Consider the following 7,992-nt stretch of genomic DNA (forward strand, 5'->3'; position numbering starts at 1 on the left):
TCTCCCACTCAACCCGCTTGCCCGCCTCCGGCCGTAGTACGCTTGCGCCAAGTTCAGCCTCGCCTGCCTTGCGATCGCGCCGGTGCGCGTGCGTTGCTGATGCCGCGGGTCCTGTCTCCCGCCTCCGGAGCCACGTGATAGGCACGAGCCTCTTCTCGGAAAGCCGCCACGGAAACGGCTTTTAACGACCGCCAGGCGTCGAGGGCTCTCGTCGGGTCACGGTGCAGGAACCCCAGCCCCATACCTGCTTTTTCTTTGTTCATAGAATAAGCCTGCGGCTGGTGAGACAATGGTGACGAGCCACCTTTGTGATTTACAGAGCGATACAGCTCGAAAACGGGGCCTTCGGACCATCGAGTCGGCGCCCATCATCAACCAGCCATCGCCGGGCCAGCAATCGGCTCTGCCCCTATCATCACACACCCTCTCTTTATACTGGCTAACTGCCCTTTTTCCACTCTCTGTTCTGATGCACCATCCCACCCACAGTTGCTGATAGATCTTCAGTTCATTTAGGTCTCTTCAAAACACCAATCTCAATTTATTCTCCCATGTCTAGTACCTCCCAGATTCGTCCCTCACCTACACACTACAGGCATCTTACTGTGGTCAATTGACCTACTGACCCACATATCTCTGGGAGGCGAAACAGTTGGGGGACGCCCACACATTCACACGGAGAATGTGAAAACTTCACACAAGCAGTACCATCAGTCAGGACTGAATCCAGGTCACTGGAGCTGGTAGGCAACTGCTGCATTAGCATGAAGTAATTAATTCTCCTATTCATCTTAAAAATATTTTGGAGTTTATGTTATTAAGGGCTGATAAAGTATATACCCCATCAACTTAAATATGGACACTGTTAGGGTGATTATTCAATAAAATGAAAATATAGCATGGGCATTATAGAACACTGCAGCACAGTGCAGGCCTTTTAGCCCATGATGTTGTTCCAAACTTCTAACCCACACCAAGATCAATGTAACCCTTCCACTCCCACAACACCCTTTATTTTGCTTTCATCCAGGTATCAAGAATCTCTTAATGCCCTTAATGAATCTGCCTCTACCACCACTGCTAACAGTGTATTCCATTCACCCATCACTCTTTGTGTGAAAAAAACCCAGCTCTGACACTCCCCGATTCTTTCCTCCAATCATCGTTGAAAGTATGCGGGCTTGTATTAGCTACTTACCCCTGGAAAAATCCTGAATCTATGCAGCCAAGTTTCTCTGGATCTCCTGAATTTCTCAATGAGCCTACCATGGAGATCCTTGCCAAACCCCTTAATAAAATCGATATACACTACATCGAATGCTTTTGTCACTTTATCAAGCAATTCAAGGAGGTTCGTGTGGCATGACATGCCCCTCACAAAGCCATGCTGACTATCCCTAATCAAACTATGCTTCTCTAAGTGCTCATAAGTCCTGCTTCTAAGAATTCTCTCCAAAAGTTTGCCCACTACTGTCGCAAGACTCACTGGTCTATAATTCACCGGATTATCCCTATTGCCTTAACAAAGAAATAACATTTTCCACTCTCCAATCTTCTGGTACTACTCCTGTGGCCGGTGAGGTTGCAAGGATAATTGCCAAAGGATCAGCAATCTCTTGTCTCACCTCCTACAGTAACCTGGAGTCAACATTTTGGGCCGAGACGAAGGGTACTGTACTTTTATTGTACTGTACATCAACTGTACTTTTTTCCATAGATGCTGCCTGGCCTGCAGATTTCCTCCAGCATTTTGTGTGTGTTGCCACTCATTTTTATATGTCTCTTTACACTGCTTTATTTCTCTGTCTCTCACCACTATCTCATTTTTCTGATCACCTCTGATTTGCTGCCTCTGCATCTTAATCTTTGGTCTTCCATCTCCCAGTCTTTGCCTCTGTCATTCTGTTTTGGCTCACTTGCTCACTCTTTGGTCTCTGTTTTTGTCTCCATGCCACATTTGTTTTATATTAGAGCCTAAATAATCATGTACTTCAGGTGGCTCAGTGGAAACTCAATGGGAAAAGTGTTAGAATGCTCCAAGATACCTGCTGCTTTTGAATAAGACCTCTTTTTTATTCTTGCTTATTTGTAATAAAGCCATTGTTATTGAGAAGCTGACAATGAAGCAGTTGTTACTAGAGTAACTAGTAATGCAAACAAAAGTAAAAATTACAAATATGGAGGTACAAAATAAAAACAAAATTCTCAAGACAGCATCTGTGGAGAAAGTGTTAACATTTCAAATAAATGAGCTATCATCAGAGCTAAGAAATATGCCAAGTTGTGATGATGAGTGAAGGGTGCAGAACATGGAGGCAAGGAGAGAGCACATGATATAGATGTTATTAATGCCAATATGAAAGGGTGGTGAAGTGCTGTTAATTGGTGCTGATCTATTGGTAGAGAATGTATTTAGATAAGATGAATGAGAATGGAAGTAAGATAAGGAAACTGCTGGAATTGGAAATCTGAGATAAAAGAGAATTCTAAAAATGCTCAACAGGTTTGGCAGCATCCAAGGAAAGAAGAACATTAACATTTGCGGTTGCTGATGCTTCATCAGAACTGATACAAGTAGAGGTTGGTTATTTAAAATAGTTGAATTCATTGTTGAGTCTTAAGAACTGTAACGTATCTAGTCAAAAGATAAGATACTCCTTATTGTTGGTGTTGGAACAGTGTCAGAGGGGAAATTAAAGAGATCAGGATGCAAATTAAAGTGGGAAGCAATGGAAAACCCAGAGAGCCATATTTGCCTACTGAATGGAGGTGTTCTTCAAAATTGTAACCTAATCAGTGACCTTCAATGTAAAGAGACCACATTGTAAGTGTCATATGCAGGGCACAGCTTTATCTGGAAGGAGTATTTATGTGTCCAGATGTTAGGAAACAATTAAAAGAGTATTGCATTTCCTACGGTTACATGGTAAGGTATTGGTGGAAACAGAAACATGATTCACAGAGTCAGAAATGCTAATGGGAGCTGAGAGTTGCATATGGTAATGGCATCCCATTGAAGGTCGCAAAAATTACTGAAGAAAATCCAATGAACAAGAATGGGTGAGTGTTTAGGACAATGGGAACCCTACCCTTCCTGTGGATGGAAATGAAAGATATAGGAATAGAAGTGGTTTTCATGAACAGAATCGACTGAGACAATTTTCTTGTATCTACTTTGCAGTTATAGAAGAGTGCAAGTAAATATCATCAAAGACGTGTTGTTGGATTTCATATTATTGGCTTTTGATATCACATAGGCTGAATTGAATTGGTTGAAAGGCAGTGTTTCTGAATTTTCCATTTTTTTGTTTCAGATACTGTAACCAGCTTCTGCATTTTTTTTTGCTTCAGTGAATTCTTCAGTGTTGTCTTTGAACTGGTACCTTCATTTCTACCATCATTTATGATGAGATGTTTACAGAGCCCCCATCATTTCTTTGTTTTGGTACCCACCACCATTCATGACAGGGTGTGGCTGGGCTGTCGAACTCTTTGATCTGATTCATTGCTGGATTGCCTGCCAGTGTCAATAGCATGCTGCCTCTGAACCTTAGGTTGCATGTAGTCCTCTGTTGTTGCTTCTCTTGGCTGATATTATAAGGCCATAAGATATAGGAGCAGAATTAGGCTATTTTGCCCATTGAGCCTGCTCCACCATTTCATCATGGCTGACCCAGTTTTCCTCTCAGCCCCAATCTCCTGCCTTCCCCCTATACAGTATACCTTCATGCCCTGACCAGTCAAAAACCTATCAACCTCTGCCTTAAATATACATAAAGACTTGGCCTCCACAGCTGCTTGTGGCAACAAGTTCCACAGGTTCACTGCCCTCTGGCTAAAGAAATTTCTCCTCCTCTCTGTCCTAAAAGGACACTCCTCTATCCTGAGGATGTGTCCTCTGGTCTTCGACACTCCCGCTATAGGAAACATCCTTTCCACATCCATCAAGGCCTTTCACCATTCGATAGGTTTCAATTAGGTCACCCCTCATTCTTCCAAATTCCAGTGAATACAGACCCAGAGCCATCAAACATTCTTCATATGACAAGCCGTTTAATACTGGAATCATTTTCGTGAACCTCTTTTGAACCCTCTCCAGTTTTAGCACACCTTTTCGAAGACAACGGGCCCAAAACTGCATACAATACTCTAAGTGAGGCCTCACCAGTGCTTTATAAAATCTCAACATTACATTCTTGCTTTTATATTCTCGTCCTCTTGAAATGAACACTAACATTGCATTTGCCTTCTTCACCACTGACTCAACCTGTAAATTAACCTTTAGGGAATCCTGCACAAGGACTCCTAAATCCCTTTGCGTCTCAGATTTTTGTACTTTCTCTGCATTTAGAAAATAGTCAACTATTTCATTTTTTCTACCGAAGTATATAACCATACAGTTCCCAACTGTATTCCATCTGCTACTTTTTTGCCAATTCTCATAATCTGTCTAAGTCCTTCTGTAGCGTCCCTATTTCTTCAAAACTACCTGCCCCTCCTCCACCTATCTCTATATGGTCTGCTAACTGCAACACAGCCATCAACTCTATCATCCAAATCATTAACATATAACGTAAAAAGAATTGGTCCCATCATAGAACCCTGTGGAACACCATGAGTCACTGGCAGCCTACCAGAAAAGGCTCCATTTATTCCCACTCTTTGCCTCCTGCCAATCAGCCACTGCTTTATCCATGTTAGAAACTTTCCTGTAACACCATGGGCTCTTAACTTGTTAAGCAGCCTCATGTGTGGTACCTTGTCAAAGGCCTTCTGAAAATTCAAGTGCACAACATCAACCAATTCTCCTGCTTGTTATTTCTTCAAGAAAATCCAACAGATTTGTCAGGCAAGATTTTCCCTTGAGGAAACCACACTGACCGTGGCCTATTTTATCATGAACCCCGAATCCACATCTTTAACAATTTACTCCAACATCTTCCCAACCACTGGGGTTAGACTAACTGGCCTATAATTTCCTTTCTTCTGCCCCTCTCCCTTCTTGAAGAGTGGAGAGACATTTGCAATTTTCAAGTTTTCCAGAACCATTCCAGAATCTTGTGATTCTTGAAAGATCTTCAGCCACCTCTTTCAGAAACCTGGCATGTGTACCATCTGGTCTAGGTGACTTATCTACCTTCAGACCTTTCAGTTTCCCAAGAACCATCTCTCTAGTAATGGTGACTTCACACACTTAATGACCCCTGACACTTAGAACATCCACCATACTGCTAGTGTCTGCCACAGTGAAAAGACTGATGCAAAATACTTATTCAGTTCATCCTCCATTTCCTTGTCCCCCATTACTACCTCTCCAGCATTGTTTTCCAGCGGTCTGATATCCACTGTTGCCTCTCTTTTACACTTTATTTATCTGAAGAAAGTTTTGGTATCCTCTTTAATATTATTGGCTAGCTTAATTCATATTCTATCTTCACCTTCTTAATTACTTTTTTAGTAGCCTTCTGTTGGAATTTAAAAGCTTCCTGATCCCCTAATTTATCGATTAATTTTTGCTCTATTATATGCCCTCTCTATGGCTTTTATGTTAGCTTTGACTTCCCTTGTTAGCCATGGTTGTGTCATCTTGCCTTTAGAATACTTCTCCATCTTTGGGATGCATATATCCTGTGTCTTCCGAATAGCTTCCAGAAGTTCCAGCCATTGCTGCTCTGCGGTATTCCCTTCTTTTCCAATCGATTCTGGCCAACTCCTCTCTGATGCCTCTGTAATTCCCTTTATTCCATTGTAATACTGATACATCTGACTTTAGCTTCTCTTTCTTAAATCTCGGGGTGAATTCAATCATATTATGATCACTTACCCGTAAGGGTTCTTTTATCTTAAGCTCTCTATCAATTTTGGTTCATTGCACAGCATTCAGAATAGCTGATCCTCTCATGGATTCAACCATGAGCTGCTCTTTCTATCTCCTGTTGTAACTTGCAGACCACATCCTTACTACTGTTTGGGGGTCTGTATATTACTCCCTTCAGGGTCTTTTTACCCTTGAAGTTCCTTAGCTCTATCCACAATGATTCAACCCCCTTTGACCCTATGTCACCTCTTTCTAATGATTTAATTTTATTTTTATCAATAGAGCCTCGCCACCCCTCTGCCTTCCTGCCTAGCCTTTTGATACAATGTGTATCCTTAGACATTAATTTTCTTTCAGCCATGATTCAGTGATGCCTACAATATCATATTTGCTAATCTGTAACTCTGCTACAAATTCATCTACTTTATTCCGTATACTGCACGCATTCAAATATAACACCGTTAATCCTGTATTCACCTTTTTCAATTTTGGTTGATAACATTATTTAGTACTTGAGTAGATGTCTATAGATGAGAGGAAATTGGATACTGTATATAGTATTATACTGTTAGTAAAGCAATGGTTTTGAAGTGTTCTCAGTGGTTCATATTGGAGTGTCAAACAATTGTATTAGATATTTAAAGGGTTAATTTGGAGTAATGGTATTAGAGTTACTAACATTTTTTAAATTAGTATTAAACTCTGGCCCACATCCTTGAGCCGTGGTTCAGGCCACACTGTTACCCACATTCCCAGTCTTCCCAAAGCTCTGTTCAGATCTGACTCCTGGTAACATCTGACTGATGATAGCCAAGGTGGAGAAAAAGCATTCAAGAGCTTACATGGTGAACACACAGAAGACCTGTATAAGTGACAGAATTACCTAAACTAAACCCTTGACTGTCCTACTACCCACGGCCTCTTCCACTGTGGAAGATTACAGTTCCTAGTTTGGCCTCATTAGACAGCTCAGAAATCACAAAACTGAACAGAAAACAAGGCATCTTTGATCCCCAAGAGGACTGTCTTCGAGATGTGTTTGAGTAATTAATGTTAGACAGGGTTGATATTCTGCTGAGTGGCATTGGAGAAGCTGCTATATATGTTTGGGGTTGCAATTTTTTAATGCTTCAGTGATTAATATTGGAGAAGGATAAGGAAAAATTAAGAAAAATGATGTAAAATTGAAATAAAACAGAAAAATTTGTAAACTCTTAGCGGGACAGATCATACTTGTGGTGGAAGAAGAAGGTTAATGTTTCAATTAGATGTCTTTTTGTCTATAGTAGTATAGTGTTTGGTATGGAGTAGAAGTGGTTGGTATTAGACAAGATGGTATTGGAGTGGTTGGCAATGAATTGGTGGCATTTTACTAGTTAGCCTTGTGATGAATAGTATTGGAGTGTTAATACTTAACATAATAACATAGTGGTTATTACCTGATTAGTAAAGAAGTTTTAGATTTTTAAGAAACATACACTATGATGCTTAGTGTAAAAGCATTTGGTGTGGTGAAAGCCTGGAAATACATTTGCTGGTATTTATTCTTGTGAACTGCTGTTTGGTATGAGTACCAACCAACTGCAGACAGTTGCTGTTCCAGACAGGTGCTATTCTGAAATGCACTCTTGTGATCATAACTCCCATGAGCTCTTTTAGTGCGTTACATTATTCCTGATTCATCTTTACACAAGAAATCATAATCAATGTTAACTTTTATTGGTGACTTATTTCAAATCTCTTTCTAGGTCAGTTAAAAAATCTTAGATAAATTTAAGAAAGAATTTATGATGTCAAAACTGCTTCCATTATGCAATCCTGTTTGGAAAGTAGATTTGATTTAATTTTAGATTTTCACATAAAATGTTGTTATTTTTATTGTTACCAAGACATATTATGCTTTAGAAACCGCATTACCATGGAGTTCTCTGTTAGCACCATGTTAGGGTCTGAATCTTAATGTAGCAGATGCTCAGTGGGATTAAAAACAATGACAAATGTTCTGATGTTTCCAATAAATGAGCCATTGGTTCTCTGGTCCATTTACAGGAGACTTGGTGAGCTGCAGCTGTTAGGCTTCAATGATGTGTTAGAAGGAACTAAGTGCTGGACTTTTAAATTTTAAAGGTCTCCCAGCAGCTGCTTTATAACATTTAGCAACCAGCAGGATAGGG

Source organism: Mobula birostris, chromosome 22 (genome assembly GCF_030028105.1).
Source record: "Mobula birostris isolate sMobBir1 chromosome 22, sMobBir1.hap1, whole genome shotgun sequence".
Lineage (NCBI taxonomy): Eukaryota > Metazoa > Chordata > Chondrichthyes > Myliobatiformes > Myliobatidae > Mobula > Mobula birostris.